Here is a 21,434-nt window from a genome sequence, read left to right on the forward strand (position 1 = left end):
AGCACTGCTTCCTGTTCTGGTCCTCCAGAAGATGAGAAAAGGGGGACCAATCCCCCAGTGGCCGATCCTTGGTTGCTTTGCGCGTCCCGCCCTTGCCCCGGAAGCAGTTTTGCGCCTCTTTGTGTGAGCGCTTCCCAGGCTCGCTCCTCGCCCCGCCGTGGGGCCGTTTAATTTTCTTCTTTGTTTTTCTTCCAGGTGTCTCATCAGCCCCGGGAGGAGAATCGTCCGTCAACAGGCGTGGAGAATCTGTTGCTCTCTTTTCTTTTCGCTCTCCCTCTGCAGGTGATGTCCGGGGTTGATGTGATGTCCATGGTCGGACGTGAACATGGTGTCGGCGGGGAGAATAACGGAAACTGCTGTGCTCCGCGTGGGACAGGATGACCGGGCGCTTCGTGTGGGAAAGAAAGACGGGGGGTCCGTTTTCTGCCCGAGAGAGGATCCTGGGCTAGATGATGTATCGTGGCGGAGTGTACCTTGGCACAAGTTAAGTAGGGGCAAGCAGCGGTGTTAGGGGGGCTCGGCATGCGATTTTAAATTGCTGTGTTTTCCTTGTGGCGAACAGGCAGGCAGAGTGGTAATATTAAGCGGACTGAGACATCCAGCGCATCGTTAGTGGGTAGCAGTGAATGGCGGAGATGTCATTTAGAATATATTTGGCATGCTGCTGGTTGATTGTTGTTAGTATCCTTTGGAGGAAACGCTTCCGTTTCTTGTGGGGGCAGATCAGCTCGGACGGTTCATTTTGCAATAGTCAAGAATGCATAATTTTGTGTTGATTTGTTAGCTCTCAAGCCTGGCCGCTCCCAGAGACATTTCACTTTTGCAGTGTGGTGCTTTATACAGAGTGTCACTCACATTTACGACGCTGCCTCGAGCTCATGAAAACATACGACATTGAAAGCTTTCTTTTGGAGATTCGCTGCCAGTTAATAGAGCTCCTAAAACAAGTACATAAATAAATTATTTGTTACATGAATTACCTTACGATCATTATGTGTCAATTGGGAGACACAAGAAAGGGAGCTGTGTTATTGCACACACAATCAAATCACTCAAAAGGATGCATTGTTTGGATTTAGGGGTTTCCAAACCCCTGTGTTTCATGACTGCTGTGATAGGAGCATATCTGATTTCTTCTCCAGCATGGTCATGCTTTTCACAAAGTAAAGCCTAATGTAGCCCACATACTTTGTTTTGAGGGACGGGGGGCCATCAGCGAGTGGGTCCGGGGGCAGGATAGCACGAAGGGACTAGGGGTTGACCGTTTGAGGTGATATGATGTGTGATGCTGAGCACATCACCGAATCTCCCCAAGCTGGAATGATGGGTGTAGGTACGGTGCCCAGGCGCAACTTGTGGTGTTTGCAGGCAGCGCTGCCGTTCTTATTGTGAGGTGCTGGACGCCTTTTGGGGTCGGTCCGCAGTGAAAGGAGTGAGCGGTGTGGTCAGAGAAAAGCAAGTGTTACTCTGAGGTGTCTGAGCGCTTCACAAGTAGAGCGGAGCCAATGCATGAGACCATTCCTGTGAGCAGATTACAAAAGCAAATGTTACATTAAATGAGGCAAAAGTGGCAATCGTAAGCCAACAAAATACAAGAGGTAGCAAAGGGTGCATTTCAGTAGGAAAATTACCTGTGCAGGTTACAAAAGTGTACAAAGTAAACTTCTTTTATTAATGCCAGTGTATTAGTAGGATATGCGCCGAGCCACCAGTCGCGCTGGCTCGGGAGTAAGCAACAATCGAGGCAGGCAGAAATGAAAAGCTCAGCCCAATTCTAACAAGCGTATGCATCCGGAACTGCAATTAGCAGTGAAACAGTCAGGTGAATCCATGTTGGTTTAACTGGTTTGTGCCCGGAACGTACACAGTTCCTCTCATCTCCAGCGGTATGCGTTCAACTTCGCAGCTTCACAGGTGGAGCTCTCCTACGGCCGTAAGACATTCTGCTGTACATTCCGGTACTCGGGTTATCGTTAACGGCTATTGTGTGTTTCTCTTTGTCATACAATATCTCTATAAAACACATTAGCACCAACATTACTCTCAGCAAGCTTAACAGGAGTGCAGGAGCCAACAGCTTCCTAGTGGCCACCACGCGGTGCAGGTGTCACGGACGGCGCCTCGCCGCCATCTTGCTCCTCCATCTTCTGCCTTATCGTCCCCCAAACCAGCAACTGCCAGCCTCGGATGTTCACGAACTTTCATTTAAGTAGAATCGTGTGCTAGAAAAAGTACTATCCCACATCCTATCGCATCTGGTTACAAGCAAGTTGGTTCATTAAATCGTTGACCATGGTGACCACCTGCTAGTGGGGATAGCATTAAGGCAGTGGGGCTTCTAGCTCACAAGTTAATCAAAATGACTGGTAAGGGTCACAAATAATTGCCTGCTGAAATTGGAAAGATCTTAATCTCTCTTTCTTTAAAACAGGAATGTCCAATGTAGGCCCAGGAGGTCTGTATCCATGACAGATTTGTAAGATAATCAACACGCTTTATAAATGTGTTATATTTAGATGCACTGTATCTAAATGTATTTAATATGTTAATCCTAATCTCAGAGATACTGCCCATCGTATACCTACATTTGGGCAAAAACACTTTAAACTATCATTTGTCAGATTGGTTGAGTGCAAGGAGCATGAAAAGCTGCCCACATGGGGTTAGATGCGGTGACATTAGGATGACACTTACTGTGCCCTCGCTTCTCCTTTCTGACTCAGCGACAAGACAGTCGTGGTTGCTATTTATTTGTTAAATAGACAATGTAATTCTAATTGCTGGGCGGGCACTGTAATCTGATCCCTGTTTAACACCCTCCTTGCACTGACCCTGCCACCCCACAATATTTATTTCTGTGTGCGGGGATTTGGTTGGTTCAGAACGTCCTCACTGTTCATAAAATAGATCCTGTCTGGTTCGACAGGAGTTATCTCTGTAAACAATATTGTGTGTCCGCTTCGCCTGGGTATCTAAAATAGCTTTGGAGGATCACAAAATCCATTAACATTTATGAAAATTGGAAGGTGCTGTGCACTTTAAGTCATGTAATTAGTTGAAACAACGAGACAACACGAAGAAGGGGTATGATGCCTAGGTTGTAGGCCTTGATGTGATGACAGGACAAAGCTACGAAATGTGCAGCACAGTATACTAGGCACAGTGCGACTTAAGCCTGGTTACAGTGGTAAAAAACCTTTGACGCCCCCAGACCAAGATAATGCTACTTACAACGGTAACATGGCAAAGTGGTGTACGTAATCGATATATCTATCGGTATTATTGACAATACTAGTTCTGGGTCACCTGTGTGCCTGCTGATTCAAGTTACACTTGCGTGTTTACTTAACAACATTTGGCACCCCCCTTTTTTATTGCCTAAATGAGTCAGCCGTACCAAATGTCAACCAGGAAATTGCCATACCATAGTCCATAGTATGCCTATTAGTTTCAGGTCATTTTCTCAGAGGACATACAGCACGCAAAGGACTCACTATAATAGAGTGGATCTAAAAAGGAAGGTCGTGACCATGCCTAAATCCCATCTCTGATGCTGCTGGTGCTCTTATACAGGCATGAGGGTCGGACTGATTTGCATATGACCAGGGCTGAACTGGGGGAGGCAGAGTGGGTTAATGAACGGTAATGGATTAAACCCTGATCTGTTGAAATTAATGTTGCGTCACGATTTACGAGATATGACGGTAAACTATGAATTGATTGGCAAAGTGATATGTGTGGCAGCTGGAGGGCCACCTGTTACATGCAACCTGTTAAGGGAATCATGCTCAGTCAGATCAAGGTAACTGAAACGGTCTAACTGGTCATGGGTTACTGCTTTCTGTTGAAGACTTCAGAGCAGCTCTATGGGCGCAGTGTTCACTAGGCGTAAGTTTGGTATCCTAGCAATAATATATATAGGTTATGGTTGCCCCTTAGTTATATTACGCATTACCATTGTCAGCTACGGTCGAAGCCAACAGTCAGGCGTGAGGGGTTCGATACTTATAATACGTATCTCTAATCGAGTTGTTGTTGGGTGGGTGCTAATCCTATGCTTAAAGACTTTGATGCGGCACTGGCAAACAGACTGTCCCTTTCAAACTGATATCCTATTGCCTAAAAACGAGGGGAAAAAACCGGGAATAGGAGGTGATGTCCTGGTCTGCAGCAGAATTGTTTAGTAACAATGAATGTGCCGTGACACTGCACTTCACACTGTGTATCGTCCATAAGGAGTCATGAGGGCGCTATTGTATTCACCGTGGACCCCATGCATTGTGTCACTGCACTGCACACTGGGTACTATTCTTTAATGAAGGCCTTTTTACAGGGCACTCGCTCCGTAACACTAATTCAAACACGCCACATGGGACACAAACTGAGGCTATGCTATACACTTACAGTTGGAAGTGTTAATGAGGATACATCTGGCGCTAATCTTATCTAAAACGTAGCATGTGATGGCAATGTAAGACAAGCACGTGTACTGCAGTATCGCCAGAAAGCCAGAAAGACTAATCATTTGTGTTTGTCTTTTCCATTTATGTATGGGCGGGTCCATGGTGGACATCTGTGAAGTGCTACACACCGCAACAGCTGCAACAGGTGGACAGCCAACGGGATGCGTATGTCAGGTAGATGATGGCAAGCAACAACGTCAAGTGTGATGGGGGAGCGATCAAGGACGCAGGAGGTGCCAATACGGGGTTGATTGTTCTTGGTGTGTTGACCCTAGATTTGGCTGGCCACAGTAATGTAGCGGGGTGTTGCTTCACATAAAAAATGGCAGTGTTTTCCTTATCTGGAAATGGTACTTCTACAGTAACGGCGCCTGTGCTCGCAGGGCCACCAGGGTCATCATGGTATATTCATACGTTACCAATTGGTAGGGCCAACGATGGGGATGTGGCAGTACACAAGGGTGGGCATTGCTAGCCTGGGCAAACCCAGGAGTAATAGGCCTATGCAACACCTCAGCACCTCTTGTTGGGAAGTGGGGACTTCCATAGTAAAGAAGTAGACATACACTTAACATTTCCCAGAGCGTAGTGGCCAGGTGTGGATGGGTAGCAGGCTTCACGATATGCCAGTGGGAGCCTTTTGGGGGCCTGCGGTTACCCGGGTAGCGTTTTCAGCTGCTCTGATAATGGGTGTCAGCGTCAAGAGCACCGCGTCTTATCAAGCGCAGCAACGTAGGCGAGTAGGTCTGTTCGTCCAGAGTGGGGAAGGGGAGGTACTCGTGCACGCCCACCACCCTCAGTCATTATCTGACATGCGGGTAGCAACGATTGGGTTTAATTGGACAAGGGGGTCCTGGTGGAAGGGATAATGGCAATAGCAAGCAGGTTAGCAACATATAAAACATAGACTGCACCATAGGGGGTCTCAATTGTTTCCTAGGCTGCAGAAAAGGGGGGGGGTGGACTCTGTTAGTGCGCTGAATCACTCGGTGATGAATCACTCGGTAAAGAGGATCAACATTTGGATTGAGAAATTTCTCCAAACACCGCAATTGCAGTATATTCCACACTGGGATTTAGGAATTGCTGCAAACACCGCGATTGCAGTATATTCTACAGGGGTGCAGCTGCGAGGGACAAATTTGATTAGCAGGATGGGGTTCACTTGAAGGGGGCCAGTAGTGAGCGGCTGACAAAGAATAGTTGGCCATGGTTGGAGGGGTTGTTTCTACTTGCAGGATGGGGTCCATTTGACAGAGTCAGGGAATGCCTTATCGATAGGGAACATACTAGCAGGGGTAGAGGGTTATATTAGGAAGATATGACCTTTCAGTGTAGGCTGTTGGGGGGGGCCAGATAGTCGGTCAACTATGCTGGCCTGTGGCGGTAAGGTCATAATCGGTGAGTAGCAATTTAAGGTCCTTAGGTGGGGGCGGCCCCATTCACGAAAGGGGTCACCCAGGGGGAGGGGCCACTGGTCTCTCCCAGAACTTCAGGGGCAGGATATCCACTTGCTTGGGTGCGGGGAAGGGGAGTCAACGCTTTCCTCAGGCTGGTAGCCACCCCACACATACACTATGCACTATGACGCTAAGGGCGCGAGTGTAAGGGCCCTCCTGTTATGGTTAAATGGAATTCACGGAGCGCACGAGGGTAAACGGGCCCTTGTCGCGCATGCGCATCTCGGACGTGGGAGCGTAGCTGGGTAAAAGGATCTGACACCGGTTAGCGACCTTGCCGTAGGACCAGAAATTATTAAAATGCAAATTGATATCAGGATGTTAGATTCGGTTAGGAACCACGCTGTATTAGACATTTGTTAAGGTTATCCCACCATACCTGTCTAAACTGGGTGTAAATCTAATGTCTGATTTTTGCATTTAATAATTATGTAAATAATGTTATTTTATTAAATTTTTAATTTTGTTTCATATTTTAATAAACTTCAGCCGGGGGGTCTCGGGCTCGAGACCCCCTGCCTTCCAAAGAATTCTGTTGTTGGTCTGTTAAATGTGTAACTGTAGTCTGCGTGTTAATGCGGGGGGGTGGCCGGCAGTCACAGACCATGTGCAAATTGGCCTGTTAGCTCAGTTGGTTAGAGCGTGGTGCTAATAACGCCAAGGTCACAGGTTTGATCCCTGTACAGCCCAAGATTAATTGTTTGAAAAAAGATGAATTTTTCTTGTGTCTCATTTTGGACTGTTTATCTCCTTGGATCAAACGCTGCTTGAAGGATTGGATGAATACATTTGATATAATTATAGAATTAATTACTATTCTTAAAGCGCCTGGAATATCTATTAATGGTTCTAAGTTCTAACACCAAGTAACTAAATCTCTTATTTATTGCAATTTATTGAGATCATTTTTGTTTAGTCTTGTTGATAATATATAAAGATACTATGAATGTAAACAGCTGAATATAAGCTTTCCAACTATCCCGGATTAACAATCAGTAGGACTTCATCATCTGCTTCATCTTCAATAGTATGCTATATATTTACTAAGACTATTAGTTTAGTCTGTTAGAGCATGAAGATCAAAACGCCAAGGACATACTTTGAATCAGTCTCCAAGCCAATACTTGATGCTCCTTTAATGTTGAAAATAGATGTATTTTCTACTGTATCATGTTTATCTCTATATTTCCTTTGAGGAGAAGCTGATAAAATGATTAGATGAATCAATTCAATATATGTGATGAATATTTATTTATTGCTTAACCACATGGAAAAAACGTTAATGGTTCTAAATTCTAACACTAAGTATGAAAATCTCTTTATATTAGTTTCTTCATGTTGATAATATATAACAATAACTTCATGGTAAACTGCTGAAATTTAGCTTTCCAAATCTCCTGGGTTAACTATCATTTGCCCTTCTTCATATGCTGGACCTCCAGGTAGTTATGCAAAATGGCCTGTTAGCTCTGATTGTTAGAGCGTAGTGCTAATAACGCCAAGGTCATAGGTTCGATCCCTGTACAGGCCAAGTTTAATTGTTTGAAAAAAGGTGAATTTTTCTAGTGTCTCATTTTGGACTGTTTATCTCCTTGAATCACACGCTGCTTGAAGGATTGGATGGAATCAGTAGCATTTCATCATCTGCTAATTCTTCAAAAGTATTCTATATATTTAGTGAGCCTATTAGTTTAGTCTGTTAGAGCATGAAGTTAAAAACGCAAAGGACATAATTTCAATCAGTCTCCAAGCCAATACTTGATTCTCCTTTAATGTTGAAAATAGATGTATTTTCTTCTGTATCATGTTTACCTCTATATTTCCTTTGCGCAGTAGCTGATAGAATGATTAGATGAATCCATTGAATATAGGTGATGAATATTTATTTATTGCTAAACCACGTGGAAAAAACGTTACTGGTTCAAAATTCTAACACTAAGTATGGAAATCTCTTTTGTATTGCAATTTTTTTGAAGTCATATTAGTTTCTTCATGTTGATAATATGAAAGTTAATTCATATTAAACAGCTGAAATTAAGCTTTCCAAATCTCCCGGTTGAACTATCATTAGCACTGCTTCCTGTGCTGGTCCTCCAAAAAATGTGCAAATTGGCCTGTTAGCTCAGTTGGTTAGAGCGTGGTGCTAATAACGCCAAGGTCACAGGTTCGATCCCTGTACAGGCCAAGCTTAATTCTTTGAAAAAAGATGAATTTTTCTTGTGTCTCATTTTGGACTGTTTATCTCCTTGGATCAAATGCTGCTTGAAGGATTGGATGAATACATTTGATATAATTATAGAATTAATTACTATTCTTAAAGCGCCTGGAATATCTATTAATGGTTCTAAGTTCTAACGCCAAGTAACTAAATCTCTTATTTATTGCAATTTATTGAGATCATTTTTGTTTAGTCTTGTTGATAATATATAAAGATAATATGAATGTAAACAGCTGAATATAAGCTTTCCAACTATCCCGGATTAACAATCAGTAGGACTTCATCATCTGCTTCATCTTCAGTAGTATGCTATATATTTAGTGACTCTATTAGTTTAGTCTGTTAGAGCATGAAGTTAAAAACGCCAAGGACATACTTTCAATCAGTCTCCAAGCCAATACTTGATGCTCCTTTAATGTTGAAAATAGATGTATTTTCTACTGTATCATGTTTATCTCTATATTTCCTTTGAGGAGAAGCTGATAAAATGATTAGATGAATCAATTCAATATAGGTGATGAATATTTATTTATTGCTTAACCACATGGAAAAAACGTTAATGGTTCTAAGTTCTAACACTAAGTATGTAAATCTCTTTTGTATTGTAATTTTTTTTAAGTCATATTAGTTTCTTCATGTTGATAATATATAACAATAACTTCATGGTAAACTGCTGAAATTAAGCTTTCCAAATCTCCTGGGTTAACTATCATTTGCCCTTCTTCATATGCTGGACCTCCAGCTAGCTGTGCAAAATGGCCTGTTAGCTCAGATGGTTAGAGCGTGGTGCTAATAACGCCAAGGTCACAGGTTAGATCCCTGTACAGGCCAAGTTTAATTGTTTGAACAAAGATGAATTTTTCTTGTGTCTCATTTTGGACTGTTTATCTCCTTGAATCACACGCTGCTTGAAGGATTGGATGGAATCAGTAGCATTTCATCATCTGCTAATTCTTCAAAAGTATTCTATATATTTAGTGAGCCTATTAGTTTAGTCTGTTAGAGCATGAAGTTAAAAACGCAAAGGACATAATTTCAATCAGTCTCCAAGCCAATACTTGATGCTCCTTTAATGTTGAAAATAGATGTATTTTCTTCTGTATCATGTTTACCTCCATATTTCCTTTGCGCAGAAGCTGACAGAATGATTAGATGAATCAATTGAATATAGGTGATGAATATTTATTTATTGCTAAACCACGTGGAAAAAGCGTTACTGGTTCAAAATTCTAACACTAAGAATGGAAATCTCTTTTGTATTGCAATTTTTTTGAAGTCATATTAGTTTCTTCATGTTGATAATATGAAAGTTTATTCATATTAAACAGCTGAAATTAAGCTTTCCAAATCTCCCGGTTGAACTATCATTAGCACTGCTTTCTGTGCTGGTCCTCCAGAAGATGTGTAAATTGGCCTGTTAGCTCAGTTGGTTAGAGCGTGGTGCTAATAACGCCAAGGTCACAGGTTCGATCCCTGTACAGGCCAAGTTTAATTCTTTGAAAAAAGATGAATATTTCTTGTGTCTCATTTTGGACTCTTTATCTCCTTGGATCAAACGCTGCTTGAAGGATTGGATGAATACATTTGATATATTTATAGAATTAATTACTATTCTTAAAGCGCCTGGAATATCTATTAATGGTTCTAAGTACCAACGCCAAGTAACTAAATCTCTTATTTATAGCAATTTATTGAGATCATTTTTGTTTAGTCTTGTTGATAATATATAAAGATACTATGAATGTAAACAGCTGAATATAAGCTTTCCAACTATCCCGGATTAACAATCAGTACGACTTCATCATCTGCTTCATCTTCAATAGTATGCTATATATTTAGTGACTCTATTAGTTTAGTCTGTTAGAGCATGAAATTAAAAACGCCAAGGACATACTTTCAATCAGTCTCCAAGCCAATACTTGATGCTCCTTTAATGTTGAAAATAGATGTATTTTCTACTATATCATGTTTATCTCTATATTTCCTTTGAGGAGAAGCTGATAAAATGATTAGATGAATCAATTCAATATAGGTGATGAATATTTATTTATTGCTTAACCACATGGAAAAAACGTTAATGGTTCTAAGTTCTAACACTAAGTATGAAAATCTCTTTTGTATTGTAATTTTTTTTAAGTCATATTAGTTTCTTCATGTTGATAATATATAACAATAACTTCATGGTAAACTGCTGAAATTAAGCTTTCCAAATCTCCTGGGTTAACTATCATTTGCCCTTCTTCATTTGCTGGACCTCCAGGTAATTGTGCAAAATGGCCTGTTAGCTGAGATGGTTAGAGCGTGGTGCTAATAACGCCAAGGTCACAGGTTCGATCCCTGTACAGGCCAAGTTTAATTGTTTGAACAAAGATGAATTTTTCTTGTGTCTCATTTTGGACTGTTTATCTCCTTGAATCACACGCTGCTTGAAGGATTGGATGGAATCAGTAGCATTTCATCATCTGCTAATTCTTCAAAAGTATTCTATATATTTAGTGAGCCTATTAGTTTAGTCTGTTAGAGCATGAAGTTAAAAACGCAAAGGACATAATTTCAATCAGTCTCCAAGCCAATACTTGATGCTCCTTTAATGTTGAAAATAGATGTATTTTCTTCTGTATCATGTTTACATCCATATTTCCTTTGCGCAGAAGCTGATAGAATGATTAGATGAATCAATTGAATATAGGTGATGAATATTTATTTATTGCTAAACCACGTGGAAAAAACGTTACTGGTTCAAAATTCTAACACTAAGTATGGAAATCTCTTTTGTATTGCAATTTTTTTGAAGTCATATTAGTTTCTTCATGTTGATAATATGAAAGTGAATTCATATTAAACAGCTGAAATTAAGCTTTCCAAATCTCCCGGTTGAACTATCATTAGCACTGCTTCCTGTGCTGGTCCTCCAGAAGATGTGCAAATTGGCCTGTTAGCTCAGTTGGTTAGAGCGTGGTGCTAATAACGCCAAGGTCACAGGTTCGATCCCTGTACAAGCCAAGTTTAATTCTTTGAAAAAAGATGAATTTTTCTTGTGTCTCATTTTGGACTGTTTATCTCCTTGGATCAAATGCTGCTTGAAGGATTGGATGAATACATTTGATATAATTATAGAATTAATTACTATTCTTAAAGCGCCTGGAATATCTATTAATGGTTCTAAGTTCTAACGCCAAGTAACTAAATCTCTTATTTATTGCAATTTATTGAGATCATTTTTGTTTAGTCTTGTTGATAATATATAAAGATACTATGAATGTAAACAGCTGAATATAAGCTTTCCAACTATCCCGGATTAACAATCAGTAGGACTTCATCATCTGCTTCATCTTCAGTAGTATGCTATATATTTAGTGACTCTATTAGTTTAGTCTGTTAGAGCATGAAGTTAAAAACGCCAAGGACATACTTTCAATCAGTCTCCAAGCCAATACTTGATGCTCCTTTAATGTTGAAAATAGATGTATTTTCTACTGTATCATGTTTATCTCTATATTTCCTTTGAGGAGAAGCTGATAAAATGATTAGATGAATCAATTCAATATAGGTGATGAATATTTATTTATTGCTTAACCACATGGAAAAAACGTTAATGGTTCTAAGTTCTAACACTAAGTATGTAAATCTCTTTTGTATTGTAATTTTTTTTAAGTCATATTAGTTTCTTCATGTTGATAATATATAACAATAACTTCATGGTAAACTGCTGAAATTAAGCTTTCCAAATCTCCTGGGTTAACTATCATTTGCCCTTCTTCATATGCTGGACCTCCAGCTAGCTGTGCAAAATGGCCTGTTAGCTCAGATGGTTAGAGCGTGGTGCTAATAACGCCAAGGTCACAGGTTAGATCCCTGTACAGGCCAAGTTTAATTGTTTGAACAAAGATGAATTTTTCTTGTGTCTCATTTTGGACTGTTTATCTCCTTGAATCACACGCTGCTTGAAGGATTGGATGGAATCAGTAGCATTTCATCATCTGCTAATTCTTCAAAAGTATTCTATATATTTAGTGAGCCTATTAGTTTAGTCTGTTAGAGCATGAAGTTAAAAACGCAAAGGACATAATTTCAATCAGTCTCCAAGCCAATACTTGATGCTCCTTTAATGTTGAAAATAGATGTATTTTCTTCTGTATCATGTTTACCTCCATATTTCCTTTGCGCAGAAGCTGACAGAATGATTAGATGAATCAATTGAATATAGGTGATGAATATTTATTTATTGCTAAACCACGTGGAAAAAGCGTTACTGGTTCAAAATTCTAACACTAAGAATGGAAATCTCTTTTGTATTGCAATTTTTTTGAAGTCATATTAGTTTCTTCATGTTGATAATATGAAAGTTTATTCATATTAAACAGCTGAAATTAAGCTTTCCAAATCTCCCGGTTGAACTATCATTAGCACTGCTTTCTGTGCTGGTCCTCCAGAAGATGTGTAAATTGGCCTGTTAGCTCAGTTGGTTAGAGCGTGGTGCTAATAACGCCAAGGTCACAGGTTCGATCCCTGTACAGGCCAAGTTTAATTCTTTGAAAAAAGATGAATATTTCTTGTGTCTCATTTTGGACTCTTTATCTCCTTGGATCAAACGCTGCTTGAAGGATTGGATGAATACATTTGATATATTTATAGAATTAATTACTATTCTTAAAGCGCCTGGAATATCTATTAATGGTTCTAAGTACCAACGCCAAGTAACTAAATCTCTTATTTATAGCAATTTATTGAGATCATTTTTGTTTAGTCTTGTTGATAATATATAAAGATACTATGAATGTAAACAGCTGAATATAAGCTTTCCAACTATCCCGGATTAACAATCAGTACGACTTCATCATCTGCTTCATCTTCAATAGTATGCTATATATTTAGTGACTCTATTAGTTTAGTCTGTTAGAGCATGAAATTAAAAACGCCAAGGACATACTTTCAATCAGTCTCCAAGCCAATACTTGATGCTCCTTTAATGTTGAAAATAGATGTATTTTCTACTGTATCATGTTTATCTCTATATTTCCTTTGAGGAGAAGCTGATAAAATGATTAGATGAATCAATTCAATATAGGTGATGAATATTTATTTATTGCTTAACCACATGGAAAAAACGTTAATGGTTCTAAGTTCTAACACTAAGTATGAAAATCTCTTTTGTATTGTAATTTTTTTTAAGTCATATTAGTTTCTTCATGTTGATAATATATAACAATAACTTCATGGTAAACTGCTGAAATTAAGCTTTCCAAATCTCCTGGGTTAACTATCATTTGCCCTTCTTCATTTGCTGGACCTCCAGGTAATTGTGCAAAATGGCCTGTTAGCTGAGATGGTTAGAGCGTGGTGCTAATAACGCCAAGGTCACAGGTTCGATCCCTGTACAGGCCAAGTTTAATTGTTTGAACAAAGATGAATTTTTCTTGTGTCTCTTTTTGGACGGTTTATCTCCTTGAATCACACGCTGCTTGAAGGATTGGATGGAATCAGTAGCATTTCATCATCTGCTAATTCTTCAAAAGTATTCTATATATTTAGTGAGCCTATTAGTTTAGTCTGTTAGAGCATGAAGTTAAAAACGCAAAGGACATAATTTCAATCAGTCTCCAAGCCAATACTTGATGCTCCTTTAATGTTGAAAATAGATGTATTTTCTTCTGTATCATGTTTACATCCATATTTCCTTTGCGCAGAAGCTGATAGAATGATTAGATGAATCAATTGAATATAGGTGATGAATATTTATTTATTGCTAAACCACGTGGAAAAAACGTTACTGGTTCAAAATTCTAACACTAAGTATGGAAATCTCTTTTGTATTGCAATTTTTTTGAAGTCATATTAGTTTCTTCATGTTGATAATATGAAAGTTAATTCATATTAAACAGCTGAAATTAAGCTTTCCAAATCTCCCGGTTGAACTATCATTAGCACTGCTTCCTGTGCTGGTCCTCCAGAAGATGTGCAAATTGGCCTGTTAGCTCAGTTGGTTAGAGCGTGGTGCTAATAACGCCAAGGTCACAGGTTCGATCCCTGTACAAGCCAAGTTTAATTCTTTGAAAAAAGATGAATTTTTCTTGTGTCTCATTTTGGACAGTTTATCTCCTTGGATCAAATGCTGCTTGAAGGATTGGATGAATACATTTGATATAATTATAGAATTAATTACTATTCTTAAAGCGCCTGGAATATCTATTAATGGTTCTAAGTTCTAACGCCAAGTAACTAAATCTCTTATTTATTGCAATTTATTGAGATCATTTTTGTTTAGTCTTGTTGATAATATATAAAGATACTATGAATGTAAACAGCTGAATATAAGCTTTCCAACTATCCCGGATTAACAATCAGTAGGACTTCATCATCTGCTTCATCTTCAGTAGTATGCTATATATTTAGTGACTCTATTAGTTTAGTCTGTTAGAGCATGAAGTTAAAAACGCCAAGGACATACTTTCAATCAGTCTCCAAGCCAATACTTGATGCTCCTTTAATGTTGAAAATAGATGTATTTTCTACTGTATCATGTTTATCTCTATATTTCCTTTGAGGAGAAGCTGATAAAATGATTAGATGAATCAATTCAATATAGGTGATGAATATTTATTTATTGCTTAACCACATGGAAAAAACGTTAATGGTTCTAAGTTCTAACACTAAGTATGAAAATCTCTTTTGTATTGTATTTTTTTTAAGTCATATTAGTTTCTTCATGTTGATAATATATAACAATAACTTCATGGTAAACTGCTGAAATTAAGCTTTCCAAATCTCCTGGGTTAACTATCATTTGCCCTTCTTCATTTGCTGGACCTCCAGGTAGTTGTGCAAAATGGCCTGTTAGGTCAGATGGTTAGAGCGTGGTGCTAATAACGCCAAGGTCACAGGTTCGATCCCTGTACAGGCCAAGTTTAATTGTTTGAACAAAGATGAATTTTTCTTGTGTCTCATTTTGGACTGTTTATCTCCTTGAATCACACGCTGCTTGAAGGATTGGATGGAATCAGTAGCATTTCATCATCTGCTAATTCTTCAAAAGTATTCTATATATTTAGTGAGCCTATTAGTTTAGTCTGTTAGAGCATGAAGTTAAAAACGCAAAGGACATAATTTCAATCAGTCTCCAAGCCAATACTTGATGCTCCTTTAATGTTGAAAATAGATGTATTTTCTTCTGTATCATGTTTACCTCCATATTTCCTTTGCGCAGAAGCTGATAGAATGATTAGATGAATCAATTGAATATAGGTGATGAATATTTATTTATTGCTAAACCACGTGGCAAAAACGTTACTGGTTCAAAATTCTAACACTAAGTATGGAAATCTCTTTTGTATTGCAATTTTTTTGAAGTCATATTAGTTTCTTCATGTTGATAATATGAAAGTTAATTCATATTAAACAGCTGAAATTAAGCTTTCCAAATCTCCCGGTTGAACTATCATTAGCACTGCTTCCTGTGCTGTTCCTCCAAAAGATGTGTAAATTGGCCTGTTAGCTCAGTTAGTTAAAGCGTGGTGCTAATAACGCCAAGGTCACAGGTTCGATCACTGTACAGGCCAAGTTCAATTCTTTGAAAAAAGATGAATTTTTCTTGTGTCTCATTTTGGACTGTTTATCTCCTTGGATCAAACGCTGCTTAAAGGATTGGATGAATACATTTGATATAATTATAGAATTAATTACTATTCTTAAAGCGCCCGGAATATCTATTAATGGTTCTAAGTTCTAACACCAAGTAACTAAATCTCTTATTTATTGCAATTTATTGAGATCATTTTTGTTTAGTCTTGTTGATAATATATAAAGATACTATGAATGTAAACAGCTGAATATAAGCTTTCCAACTATCCCGGATTAACAATCAGTAGGACTTCATCATCTGCTTCATCTTCAATAGTATGCTATATATTTAGTGAGACTATTAGTTTAGTCTGTTAGAGCATGAAGTTAAAAACGCCAAGGACATACTTTCAATCAGTCTCCAAGACAATACTTGATGCACCTTTAATGTTGAAAATAGATGTATTTTCTACTGTATCATGTTTATCTCTATATTTCCTTTGAGGAGAAGCTGATAAAATGATTAGATGAATCAATTGAATATAGGTGATGAATATTTATTTATTGCTTAACCACATGGAAAAAACGTTAATGGTTCTAAGTTCTAACACTAAGTATGAAAATCTCTTTTGTATTGTAATTTTTTTTAAGTCATATTAGTTTCTTCATGTTGATAATATATAACAATAACTTCATGGTAAACTGCTGAAATTAAGCTTTCCAAATCTCCTGGGTTAACTATCATTTACCCTTCTTCATATGCTGGACCTCCAGGTAGATGTGCAAAATGGCCTGTTAGCTCAGATGGTTAGAGCGTGGTGCTAATAACGCCGAGGTCACAGGTTTGATCCTTGTACAGGCCAAGTTTAATTGTTTGAACAAAGATGAATTTTTCTTGTGTCTCATTTTGGACTGTTTATCTCCTTGAATCACACCTGCTTGAAGGATTGGATGGAATCAGTAGCTTTCATCATCTGCTAATTCTTCTAAAGTATTCTATATATTTAGTGAGCCTATTAGTTTAGTCTGTTAGAGCATGAAGTAAAAAACGCAAAGGACATAATTTCAACCAGTCTCCAAGCCAATACTTGATGCTCCTTTAATGTTGAAAATAGATGTATTTTCTTCTGTATCATGTTTACCTCTATATTTCCTTTGCGCAGAAGCTGATAGAATGATTAGATGAATCAAATGAATATAGGTGATGAATATTTATTTATTGCGAAACCACGTGGAAAAAACGTTACTGGTTCAAAATTCTAACACTGAGTATGGAAATCTCTTTTGTATTGCAATTTTTTTGAAGTCATATTAGTTTCTTCATGTTGATAATATGAAAGTTAATTCATATTAAACAGCTGAAATTAAGCTTTCCAAATCTCCCGGTTGAACTATCATTAGCACTGCTTCCTGTGCTGGTCCTCCAGAAGATGTGCAAATTGGCCTGTTAGCTCAGTTGGTTAGAGCGTGGTGCTAATAACACCAAGGTCACAGGTTCGATCCCTGTACAGGCCAAGTTTAATTCTTTGAAAAAAAGATGAATTTTTCTTGTGTCTCATTTTGGACTGTTTATCTCCTTGGATCAAACGCTGCTTGAAGGACTGGATGAATACATTTGATAAAAATATAGAATTAATTACTATTCTTAAAGCGCCTGGAATATCTATTAATGGTTCTAAGTTCTAACGCCAAGTAACTAAATCTCTTATTTATTGCAATTTATTGAGATCATTTTTGTTTAGTCTTGTTGATAATATATAAAGATACTATGAATGTAAACAGCTGAATATAAGCTTTCCAACTATCCCGGATTAACAATCAGTAGGACTTCATCATCTGCTTCATCTTCAATAGTATGCTATATATTTAGTGACTCTATTAGTTTAGTCTGTTAGAGCATGAAGTTAAAAACGCCAAGGACATACTTTCAATCAGTCTCCAAGCCAATACTTGATGCTCCTTTAATGATGAAAATAGATGTATTTTCTACTGTATCATCTTTATCTCTATATTTCCTTTGAGGAGAAGCTGATGAAATGATTAGATGAATCAATTCAATATAGGTGATGAATATTTATTTATTTCTTAACCACATGGAAAAACGTTAATGGTTCTAAGTTCTAACACTAAGTATGAAAATCTCTTTTGTATTGTAATTTTTTTTAAGTCATATTAGTTTCTTCATGTTGATAATATATAACAATAACTTCATGGTAAACTGCTGAAATTAAGCTTTCCAAATCTCCTGGGTTAACTATCATTTGCCCTTCTTCATTTGCGGGACCTCCAGGTAGCTGTGCAAAATGGCCTGTTAGAGCGTGGTGCTAATAACACCAAGGTCACAGGTTCAATCCCTGTACAGGCCAAGTTTAATTGTTTGAACAAAGATGAATTTTTCATGTGTCTCATTTTGGACTGTTTAACTCCTTGAATCACACGCTGCTTGAAGGATTGGATGGAATCAGTAGCATTTCATCATCTGCTAATTCTTCAAAAGTATTCTATATATTTAGTGAGCCTATTAGTTTAGTCTGTTAGAGCATGAAGTTAAAAACGCAAAGGACATCATTTCAATCAGTCTCCAAGCCAATACTTGATTATCCTTTAATGTTGAAAATAGATGTATTTTCTTCTGTATCATGTTTACCTCTATATTTCCTTTGCGCAGAAGCTGATAGAATGATTAGATGAATCAATTGAATATAGGTGATGAATTTTTATTTACTGCTAAACCACGTGCAAAAAACGTTACTGGTTCAAAATTCTAACACTAAGTATGGAAATCTCTTTTGTATTGCAATTTTTTTGAAGTCATATTAGTTTCTTCATGTTGATAATATGAAAGTTAATTCATATTAAACAGCTGAAATTAAGCTTTCCAAATCTCCTGGTTGAACTATCATTAGCACTGCTTCCTGTGCTGGTCCTGAAGAAGATGTGAAATGTGGCCTGTTAGCTCAGTTGGATAGAGCGTGGTGCTAATAACGCCAAGGTCACAGGTTTGATCACTGTACAGGCCAAGTTTAATTCTTTGAAAAAAGATGAATTTTTCTTGTGTCTCATTTTGGACTGTTTATCTCCTTGGATCAAACGCTGCTTGAAGGATTGGACGAATACATTTGATATAATTATAGAATTAATTACTATTCTTAAAGCGCCTGGAATATCTATTATTGGTTCTAAGTTCTAACGCCAAGGAACTAAATCTCTTATTTATTGCAATTTATTGAGATCTTTTTTGTTTAGTCTTGTTGATAATATATAAAGATACTATGAATGTAAACAGCTGAATATAAGCTTTCCAACTATCCCGGATTAACAATCAGTAGGACTTCATCATCTGCTTCATCTTTAATAGTATACTATATATTTAGTGAGACTATTAGTTTAGTCTGTTAGAGCATGAAGTTAAAAACGCCAAGGACATAATTTCAATCAGTCTCCAAGCCAATACTTTATGCTCCTTTAATGTTGAAAATAGATGTATTTTCTTCTGTATCATGTTTACCTCAATATTTCCTTTGCGCAGAAGCTGATAGAATGATTAGATGAATCAATTGAATATAGGTGATGAATATTTATTTATTGCTAAACCACATGGAAAAAACGTTACTGGTTCAAAATTCTAACACTAAGTATGGAAATCTCTTTTGTATTGCAATTTTTTTGAAGTCATATTAGTTTCTTCATGTTGATAATATGAAAGTTAATTCATATTAAACAGCGGAAATTAAGCTTTCCAAATCTCCCGGTTGAACTATCATTAGCACTGCTTCCTGTGCCGGTCCTCCAGAAGATGGCAAATTGGCTTGTTAACTCAGTTGGTTAGAGCGTGGTGCTAATAACTCCAAGGTCACAGGTTCGATCCCTGTACAGGCCAAGTTTAATTCTTTGAAAAAAGATGAATTTTTCTTGTGTCTCATTTTGGACTGTTTATCTCCTTGGATCAAATGCTGCTTGAAGGATTGGATGAATACATTTGATATAATTATAGAATTAATTACTATTCTTAAAGCGCCTGGAATATCTATTAATGGTTCTAAGTTCTAACGCCAAGTAACTAAATCTCTTATTTATTGCAATTTATTGAGATCATTTTTGTTTAGTCTTGTTGATAATATATAAAGATACTATGAATGTAAACAGCTGAATATAAGCTTTCCAACTATCCCGGATTAACAATCAGTAGGACTTCATCATCTGCTTCATCTTCAATAGTATACTATATATTTACTGAGACTATTAGTTTAGTCTGTTAGAGCATGAAGTTAAAAACGCCAAGGACATACTTTCAATCAGTCTCCAAGCCAATACTTGATGCACCTTTAATGTTGAAAATAGATGTATTTTCTACTGTATCATGTTTATCTCTATATTTCCTTTGAGGAGAAGCTGATAAAATGATTAGATGAGTCAATTCAATATAGGTGATGACTATTTATTTATTGCTTAACCACATGGAAAAAACGGTAATGGTTCTAAGTTCTAACACTAAGTATGAACATCTCTTTTGTATTGTAATTTTTTTAAGTCATATTAGTTTCTTCATGTTGATAATATATAACAATAACTTCATGGTAAACTGCTGAAATTAAGCTTTCCAAATCTCCTGGGTTAACTATCATTTGCCCTTCTTCATATGCTGGACCTCAAGGTAGTTACGCAAAATGGCCTGTTAGCTGAGATGGTTAGAGCGTGGTGCTAATAACGCCCAGGGCACAGGTTCGCTCCCTGGACAGGCCAAGTTTAATTGTTTGAACAAAGATGAATTTTTCTTGTGTCTCATTTTGGACTGTTTATCTCCTTGAATCACACGCTGCTTGAAGGATTGGATGGAATCAGTAGCATTTCATCATCTGCTAATTCTTCAAAAGTATTCTATATATTTAGTGAGCCTATTAGTTTAGTCTGTTAGAGCATGAAGTTAAAAACGGAAAGGACATAATTTCAATCAGTCTCCAAGCCAATACGTGATGCTCCTTTAATGTTGAAAATAGATGTATTTTCTTCTGTATCATGTTTACCTCTATATTTCCTTTGCGCAGAAGCTGATAGAATGATTAGATGAATCAATTGAATATAGGTGATGAATATTTATTTATTGCTAAACCACGTGGAAAAAACGTTACTGGTTCAAAATTCTAACACTAAGTATGGAAATCTCTTTTGTATTGCAATTTTTTTGAAGTCATATCAGTTTCTTCATGTTGATAATATGAAAGTTAATTCATATTAAACAGCTGAAATTAAGCTTTCCAAATCTCCCGGTTGAACTATCATTAGCACTGGTTCCTGTGCTGGTCCTCCGGAAGATGTGAAATTTGGCCTGTTAGCTCCGTTGGTTAGAGCGTGGTGCTAATAACGCCAAGGTCACAGGTTCGATCACTGTACAGGCCTAGTTTAATTTTTTGAAAAAAGATGAATGTTTCTTGTGTCTCATTTTGGACTGTTTATCTCCTTGGATAAAACGCTGCTTGAAGGATTGGATGAATACATTTGATATAATTATAGAATTAATTACTATTCTTAAAGCGCCTGGAATATCTATTAATGGTTCTAAGTTCTAACGCCAAGTAACTAAATCTCTTATTTATTGCAATTTATTGAGATCATTTTTGTTTAGTCTTGTTGATAATATATAAAGATACTATGAATGTAAACAGCTGAATATAAGCTTTCCAACTATCCCGGATTAACAATCAGTAGGACTTCATCATCTGCTTCATCTTCAATAGT

The 21,434-nt window shown here is 37.4% G+C and overlaps 6 non-coding genes across 6 annotated transcripts; all 6 read left to right on the forward strand.

Annotated features, from left to right (window-relative positions):
* Window positions 1-8,034: 8,034 nt before the first annotated feature.
* TRNAI-AAU (transfer RNA isoleucine (anticodon AAU)) lies at window positions 8,035-8,108 on the forward strand. Its single transcript has one exon. It is a non-coding gene; the product is annotated as a tRNA-Ile (tRNA).
* A 1,444-nt stretch (window positions 8,109-9,552) lies between these two features.
* Window positions 9,553-9,626, forward strand: TRNAI-AAU (transfer RNA isoleucine (anticodon AAU)). The gene has a single exon. It is a non-coding gene; the product is annotated as a tRNA-Ile (tRNA).
* A 1,444-nt stretch (window positions 9,627-11,070) lies between these two features.
* TRNAI-AAU (transfer RNA isoleucine (anticodon AAU)) lies at window positions 11,071-11,144 on the forward strand. The gene has a single exon. It is a non-coding gene; the product is annotated as a tRNA-Ile (tRNA).
* Window positions 11,145-12,588: 1,444 nt separating this feature from the next.
* On the forward strand, window positions 12,589-12,662 carry TRNAI-AAU (transfer RNA isoleucine (anticodon AAU)). Its single transcript has one exon. It is a non-coding gene; the product is annotated as a tRNA-Ile (tRNA).
* Window positions 12,663-14,106: 1,444 nt separating this feature from the next.
* On the forward strand, window positions 14,107-14,180 carry TRNAI-AAU (transfer RNA isoleucine (anticodon AAU)). The gene has a single exon. It is a non-coding gene; the product is annotated as a tRNA-Ile (tRNA).
* Window positions 14,181-17,139: 2,959 nt separating this feature from the next.
* Window positions 17,140-17,213, forward strand: TRNAI-AAU (transfer RNA isoleucine (anticodon AAU)). Its single transcript has one exon. It is a non-coding gene; the product is annotated as a tRNA-Ile (tRNA).
* The last annotated feature ends 4,221 nt before the right edge of the window (window positions 17,214-21,434 follow it).

This window comes from Lissotriton helveticus, chromosome 4_1, assembly GCF_964261635.1.
Source record: "Lissotriton helveticus chromosome 4_1, aLisHel1.1, whole genome shotgun sequence".
Taxonomy (NCBI): Eukaryota; Metazoa; Chordata; class Amphibia; order Caudata; family Salamandridae; genus Lissotriton; species Lissotriton helveticus.